This window comes from Arachis ipaensis, chromosome B04 (genome assembly GCF_000816755.2).
Source record: "Arachis ipaensis cultivar K30076 chromosome B04, Araip1.1, whole genome shotgun sequence".
In the NCBI taxonomy this organism is placed as follows: domain Eukaryota; kingdom Viridiplantae; phylum Streptophyta; class Magnoliopsida; order Fabales; family Fabaceae; genus Arachis; species Arachis ipaensis.
Window position 1 is genome coordinate 48,387,575 of NC_029788.2, and position 7,245 is coordinate 48,394,819.

General features: G+C 38.1%; 1 long non-coding RNA gene across 1 annotated transcript; it reads right to left on the bottom strand.

Moving 5' to 3' along the window:
* On the bottom strand, window positions 2,776-3,241 carry LOC110271053. Its single transcript, XR_002361070.1, has 3 exons — window positions 3,104-3,241; window positions 2,920-3,019; window positions 2,776-2,807 (listed from the first exon to the last, which is right to left on the bottom strand). It is a non-coding gene; the product is annotated as an uncharacterized LOC110271053 (long non-coding RNA).

The window sequence follows — 7,245 nt, forward strand, 5'->3', positions numbered from 1 at the left end:
GAAGCAATACAGAGCATTTCAACAACAACTAAATAAACTCTTCGTGACTTCTGCGCCATATCCTGAAAGGGGAAAAATGTAGGGGGTGAGAACATCATCCTCGAAAGGGTTCTCAGTAGAGGGTTTTTAGGAATTACTGTAATAGGATACGTGAAGATAAACCGTACTAGTGATTAATAACCGTCTTATGCCTCTTTTCAAAAACAACGGTTTACAATAAAAGTAAAGTCGAAAATCTTTTCTGAAAGAGGAACCATTCAATTCTCAAAAACTTAAAAGCCTTTCAAAACAGTTTATCTATGCTAAAACAAAATAGCCTTTCATATTTTATTCCAAACCAGAAACACAAAACCGAAATCAACCATCGGTTCATCTCATTCTAACCACGGCCCTAGGCCCAAACAATCCAACCATCAACTAATCACCACAGTCCAACAGAGTCCCAGTTGCAAACACAGATAGGAAGTTCAAGCACAAACAAATAATTACAGCAAGTAGAACAATTAGCAGTTAATCACATAGGAAAACCAAGTACAATATGCACACCCAAACAATGTCACATAGATACATATGATGCATGCCTGTCCCTAGTGGCTGATGATATCATCTGTCGGTTATATAGCCAACCCGACACGTCCTGGTAGCTAACCATGGACAGAAACACCCATCGGGGAGCAAGTAGGTTTGAGCTACAACCCCATTGCTACTACCCGCTCAACCCAGAGCCAGTGGAATAATCACTACTGCGGCTACTACCCAGGCGGGTGTTTAAAAGCTCAACCTGGAGCGAGTGGAATCACCACTACTACCGCTACTACCCAGGCATCACAGTCCCTGACCTGGAGCAAGTGGGACAAACCATAACTATTGCTACTACCCAGGTATCTCAAGCATATATTCATTCAGTCCCGGCCATGGATCAACATCCATCTCAGCCATCCGGCTTAAATTCATAATTCATAGTTAGCCATACGGCCCATAACTCGTTCGGTAATCAGCCATAAATCAATATCATACACAGCCATTTCGGCTCACGGTTCAATCCAGAACCAGCCAATATTCATAATCATACACAGCCATTCCGGCTCATAACAAAACAGCACTTCAACCATTCAACATCATCAAATTCATAAAACCGGCATTTAAGCCACAAATCACTTTTCTCAAGCCATTTCACTTTGAAATCAAATTTCAACTCTTTTCAGCTTTGGCTTTAAAGATCTCATTTCTCAAATCATCTCAGGCTCATAAGCCAAATTTACTCAAAGTGAGTTCCTTGTTTAAAACAAAGCCACTCTCGGTATTCTCTTTCCAAAACTTCCAAAACCATGACAAGTTAAGGATTTACTTTAAAGATCTCATTTCTCAAATCATCTCAGGCTCATAAGCCAAATTTACTCAAAGTATGGCAAGTTAAGGATTTATTTCAAAGTATTCAAAATCACCCATCCATCAATGGGATTTTATAACAAAAGTTTCTCGGCAGAGTCCCAAGTCTTTAGGGGAGAATATCATAGCTCATTTTTCCAAATTAACTTAAAATCATTAAAACCTTAGCTTTCTGCTTTGAGTAATAAAATAGGATCTAAGCCAAACCGAGTCATGAAATCAATTACTCCTTTCAAAGCCATTTCCTTTACTTAACAAAACCGGCTTCAATTCCACAACTAAATCTAAAGCGTTTCAAACTACCAAGAGAATCATTTTCATTGTGTTAAACTAGAGTTTAAAAGATACTTTGAATCTTATTTAAAACGTCAAAATAATGAGGCTCATCAATCGAAATCCAATTCCTTTTAAAATCACGAAAACTCTTCCAAGGGATAATCTTTATGTTTAATAGAGAAAAACATAAACCCATTTTCACCTTTTTAAAACAGCCTCAAAGAAAAATTCTCTTTCGAATGACTTGTACCCAAAGACATAATGTTCTTCTTGGAAAATAAAGAGAAATCATGATTCTCTTTTCAACAATTCTTTCAAAGCGTAACTTTATTGCTTTCTTAATTGTTCTAAGTAAAGGTAATAAAAGAAGCCATAATTTCACAATCCTCGAAATAAATAGGAAAGGCATTAAACTCAAAATTCTCCAAATAACATTTCAAATAAGGACTCGGATTCTATAGAAATTTCGGCAGCATCTCCCCTAAAACTTGGACTTTGCCATCCGGTTCGGGTCCTAACTAAACCGTTCCTCAATCCCTTTCAACAGTCCAAAAATCCAAAAAAATCAATTCCAATTCAAGCTAAATCCAACAGTCGCCTCATTGGCATATCTCAAGGAAATCATTTCAAAATCAAATCAACATCAACCAATTTAACTCATTTCCAAATCTTTAAAGAAACGGCTCAGTAACAAAGCATTTGTCCCAAATCCAAGTCAATTAAAGTAATCCAGGCTGAATTCAAAAGTATAATCGACTTTTCACATCATCAAAATAATTGACTCAATTCAAACCAATCCTCAACGGATTAAGCTTAGATTTCAAATTTTTTAAAGAATCAACTTCAAAACATTACATTTCACAAAGCCGCACAACAATTCAGCCAAACCAACATCCATAATCATCCGAGTCAATCAAAAAATACATAGGGCAATTACAATCACCAAATACACAATATCTCACATCAGTATCCATATGTAATAATTCCAACAATTAACTATAGTTTTCGGAAAGCGCCCCTACCTCAACGCAAAACCATAGCCCAAACGCGTCACAGAGTCTTTTCCGCCTCAACCTGAAATCAACAATCGAAATCCCGGCAACCAAAACCTTGGTGCCACTTTCGCAACAGTCTCAACAACTCTAATCGCAACATACAACAACCGAAACTCAATCGTATAGCAATTAACGTCGCAAAATGTCAGTTATGATAATAAAACAGCGATTAAAGAGCTCTTCCAAACAAAACGCTTACCGAGCTCGAGGGAACCAAGTAGCGGCTGCACCAGTGGTGGATTCCGGCAACACCAACTTCACAGCCGGTGACCAGAACGACGGCAACTCGTGGTAAACTCCTGACACAACCAGCTTTAGCAACAACTATCATGGCCCATGGAGAAATTAACAGGTAAAGAAGTTGAAGCAGGGTTAGAGCTTACCATCATAGAAGACTCAACGGCTGTTTTCGGCAGCAGAGGTGGCGGCATCGAGGTTTTCTGGCAGCCAAAACAATAGCAACAGCACTAACCTAAAACAGAGCAGAATCTGAATGAGTGGCAAAATCCCAAGACAGTTCCGGCGACACAACAGTAGCATACGGCGAGCCCAGTAGCTCCGGTGATGGATCTTCGGTGATGGTGGAAGAAGGCAGTGACCCTCAATAACGGCGAGCTCAGCCTCGCAGCGGCGACAGCAACCCCGCGGCGGCTCCTTTTTCGCGCACCCTCTCTCTCTATGCATGTGGTCAGCATCGGTGGTAGGGACGGGTTCGACGGCGGAAACCCGACGAAACCAGCGGCGCTGTGCCTCCTCCACGCTCACGAGCTCGACGGCACCGATGGTGCGGCGGTGGCGGGCTGAACTGGAGCGCGATCGGCGGCTCGTGGTGAGTTGCAGTGAGGACGATGGCGGCGTGGGTGAAGCCCCCTCTCTTTTCCTAAGCTCTCTCAGAAGTTCTCCTCCCCTGTTTTGTGTGTGTGCTTTTCGTTTTTGGGGGGAGAAAGGGGCTTGCGACTGCTACTGCAGCTTCTGATGGGAAACGGTAACGGGTTAGGATTTTTAGGGTCTTGATCATAAAAAGACTTTTCAAAGGTTCTGGGTCTTACATTCTACCCACCTTATAAAAATTTTCGTCCTCAAAAATTGATACAAATCGAAAGAAATCTCATAATAGTTCACCCTTGAACACATTTAAGGAAGAAGGAAAAATATCTCAACATATAAACATATATACTGTTTTCAAATACTTGGATGGTCGTATGCATAAAGATACAAAGGCAGGAGTGTGATTGTAAAGCAAACGTTATAAGACAGGCTCAATGCACAATGTCATATGATCTCAATGCCTCACAAAAACTTGAGGTGCCAAAATAGGGTGCAAATCAAGATAGGCGTTCACAAAGCAAAGATGACATAGTTCAAACATGTAATAGTAAAGCAAGGCATCGAAGGCTATAAAACATGATGGGGTTAAGACGATGTGCTTAACATCCGCACACTAATCTCATATCAACCTCAAGGCTTCAACTTTCCAACTCCGTCAAGCACTTTTCAACCTCATAGCCAATCATAAGCCTAACACCCGCAAGCTCGTTTGCAAGGGACAAAACACCCACAACTCATCATAACGTTACACACCTACCGCTTCACCTTCTATATACACATATCACGTCTTAAAGAACTAATGCATCGCGTTACGTATACGTCTACAAGTCGCACGTGATATCAAAACAATTCTCGAGTCTACTCAGAAGGATACAAGATTTAGAACGGAGAGTCAAATGTCAAGGATAGCAATAATAGATTTGAGAGAATATATCCAATCCCAGATAACCAAGGATACTCAAGTAATGAAGTTTTCTAGACACAATTCAATTGATAACCTCAAAGATAATCCTTGAATCAAATAAATCCAATAGGATCAACAAGGAGAAGGATCAGCGCATTAGTTTGAAACAAATTTAAGCTGAGTCGAAGAAGTATGAAGTTTATAGAGAAGAATCTCTCAAACCCAAGACAAAGCTCACAGAACTTCAAGAGCACGATTAAAAACACTTCCGAGTACATTGTTCATAAAAGAATCGAAAACATGCAGGAAAATCACCTCGCAGTCTAAAAGAAAAGTTAAGCAACAAATATCCTTCAAGAGAGTAACAAAAGCATAAACGTGGCTTTGCTCTAGTTCAATTTCACGCCGAAGTAGATTATGTAGAGTTTTAAAAACAAGATGCACACCGGCTTGGCTAAGAGCTAAAATATTTTCATCAAATATTTTAGAAAGTTAGTTAAGTGCACAATCTTAACCAAAAGTAATTCACAAAACTCAGGAGAGAAATCAAATGCTTGTTCGAAAACTCCCAAAGTTCATATTCAAACAAGCGTGTATGAAAGTCTTAGCAAGGACGAAAGAGAAAGTTAAACTCTACTTGGAAGAGAAAATCCGAGGTAAAAGTTTGCGTGTAAATTGGTAAAGGAAACAAGTGGTGCGTTACAAATGAACCGGTTTTCCACTAAACAAGGAAACTTTTCAAAAACTTCATTTAAAATAACGCATGCCAACTTAAAAATTAACTTCGTCAAAATTGAACAATGGTTTCAATCTCAATCAAGCAACAGAAAAAATAAATTCCGTTTAGTGTTTCTTCAAAGAGAATTCAAAACTTCCTTAAAAGTTCAAAAACAAGACTCACAAGTGTTCTTGAAATCACCATCTCAGAAGGATATTCAGGGAGATTAGAATGTACTTAAAAGGAGTCAAGCCATAAAAGAAAGAATCTTAAATCAAAATAGTTAAAACAAGATCCACTAGGCGTGGGACATCAAACCAGCTTTCAATTGATTCAAAAGGATACAAAAATCACAGGAAAAGACAACTCAATCATTAGTAACTTCTCAAGAATAAATCTTTGACTAAAACTCTGTTAGAGACAATGAGAAGATAAACAATGCACTAATTTAAAACGAATCAAACTGACTCACATAAGGATGAAATTTACAAGAGAAGGAGAACCAAAACCAATGGTAATGTTCACAAGGTGCAAAAGATTAGTTAAAGACAAAGTCAAGTATGGCGTCCGTAGAGATAGAAGGCTTAAGAGAAACTTTAGTCCGTTCATAAGGAGAAAGTTATGAGTCCAACATTTTCAAAAGAACAGCAATGGCATAACCATATAGCATGCTAAATCAAACTCAGTTCAAAATATGTTAAATAAAGCTTATCAAACGAAACTCAACCGAGACAAAAGTGGTAAATCCTCTTTTCAAAATTTTGAAAAATATCCAAATACATAATCAAATGAAGATGTGCATTGGAACTATAGTAAAATTACTAGAAAGTTAAATTGTAATTTAAAGTAAATGCAGTTCCGTAAAACAGTAAAAGTACAGGCAAGATATTAGGAATAAATAGTTATTAAACTGTATAAGAAATCTTCAAGGTTTCATATATAGACAAGTATGTATCTATTCAACAGCAATTTTTATAAAAATCTCAAAATTGGCTGTGATCACTGTTAAATAAGAGAAAAACTGAATCAACAAGTTCTCTAAGAATGGGCTCGGAATCCGGAGTTAAAATGTACAACGCAATAAGATAAGTTCAAAGCTGTATCAAAAAACACGTGAATCAAGAAGAACTCAAATAGAGAAAGCCAGATACAACAAGGATTTCAAACAAGCATATGCACTTAGGATCAAACAAGAATACATATGAATAGAGGAATAGAGTGGAACATCAAACTACTTTTCAAGAGGAGTAGCAAATGAGAACTTCAAGTTAGGACATGAAAGAACAGGTCAACTAGAATAGAATTCAAGACACACAACTGAATAGCCTCGAGAAATAGTTTCCAACGTTCCCAAAACCCGCGATTCGCTTTACCCGAAACTCGTATATCATCTATGATAACCCATCAGTGCTTTCATATACATAATTCACTAGTATCAAGCAAGCCAAACATAATACCAAGAATTATGCAATGCAAGACTAACAGCGTTAATCAATAGATCGTCATGTGCATAAAGCTCTAATTCTCGTCATTCGACAAGACCTAATACATGACAAACACTCAGAGCATGCAACTGAAGCATAGTCGGTCCATTCCTCAGGCTCTACAGGAAAGACCGCTCTGCTACCATAATGTAACACCCTAACTACCAAAGCACACGCTTCCGGCTGCGCGACTCTGATAGCTCAGACATTACGACGACACTTATATTATTTAATACTAAAATATGAGCCTATTTAAAACTTTAAACCACAAAATTGCTCCCAAAAATACTTTCGTTCGACAAAGTACATCCATAGATACCATACAACTTACAAAAACTCATAAAGAATACATCCATATATATATATATATATAAATAACATTACAAGCATTAACCAATACAATTCCTATCCCTCTTACAGAATATATCAAGATAAAGGCGAGGGTACAATAAACAATAACTAAAGCAATACAAACATCACGACAATAATTAGATAAGCTCTTTGTGACTTCTGCATCCATATCCTGAAAGGGAAAAAATTGTAAGGGGATGAGAACATCATCCTCGAAAGGGTTCTCAGTAGAGGGTTTTT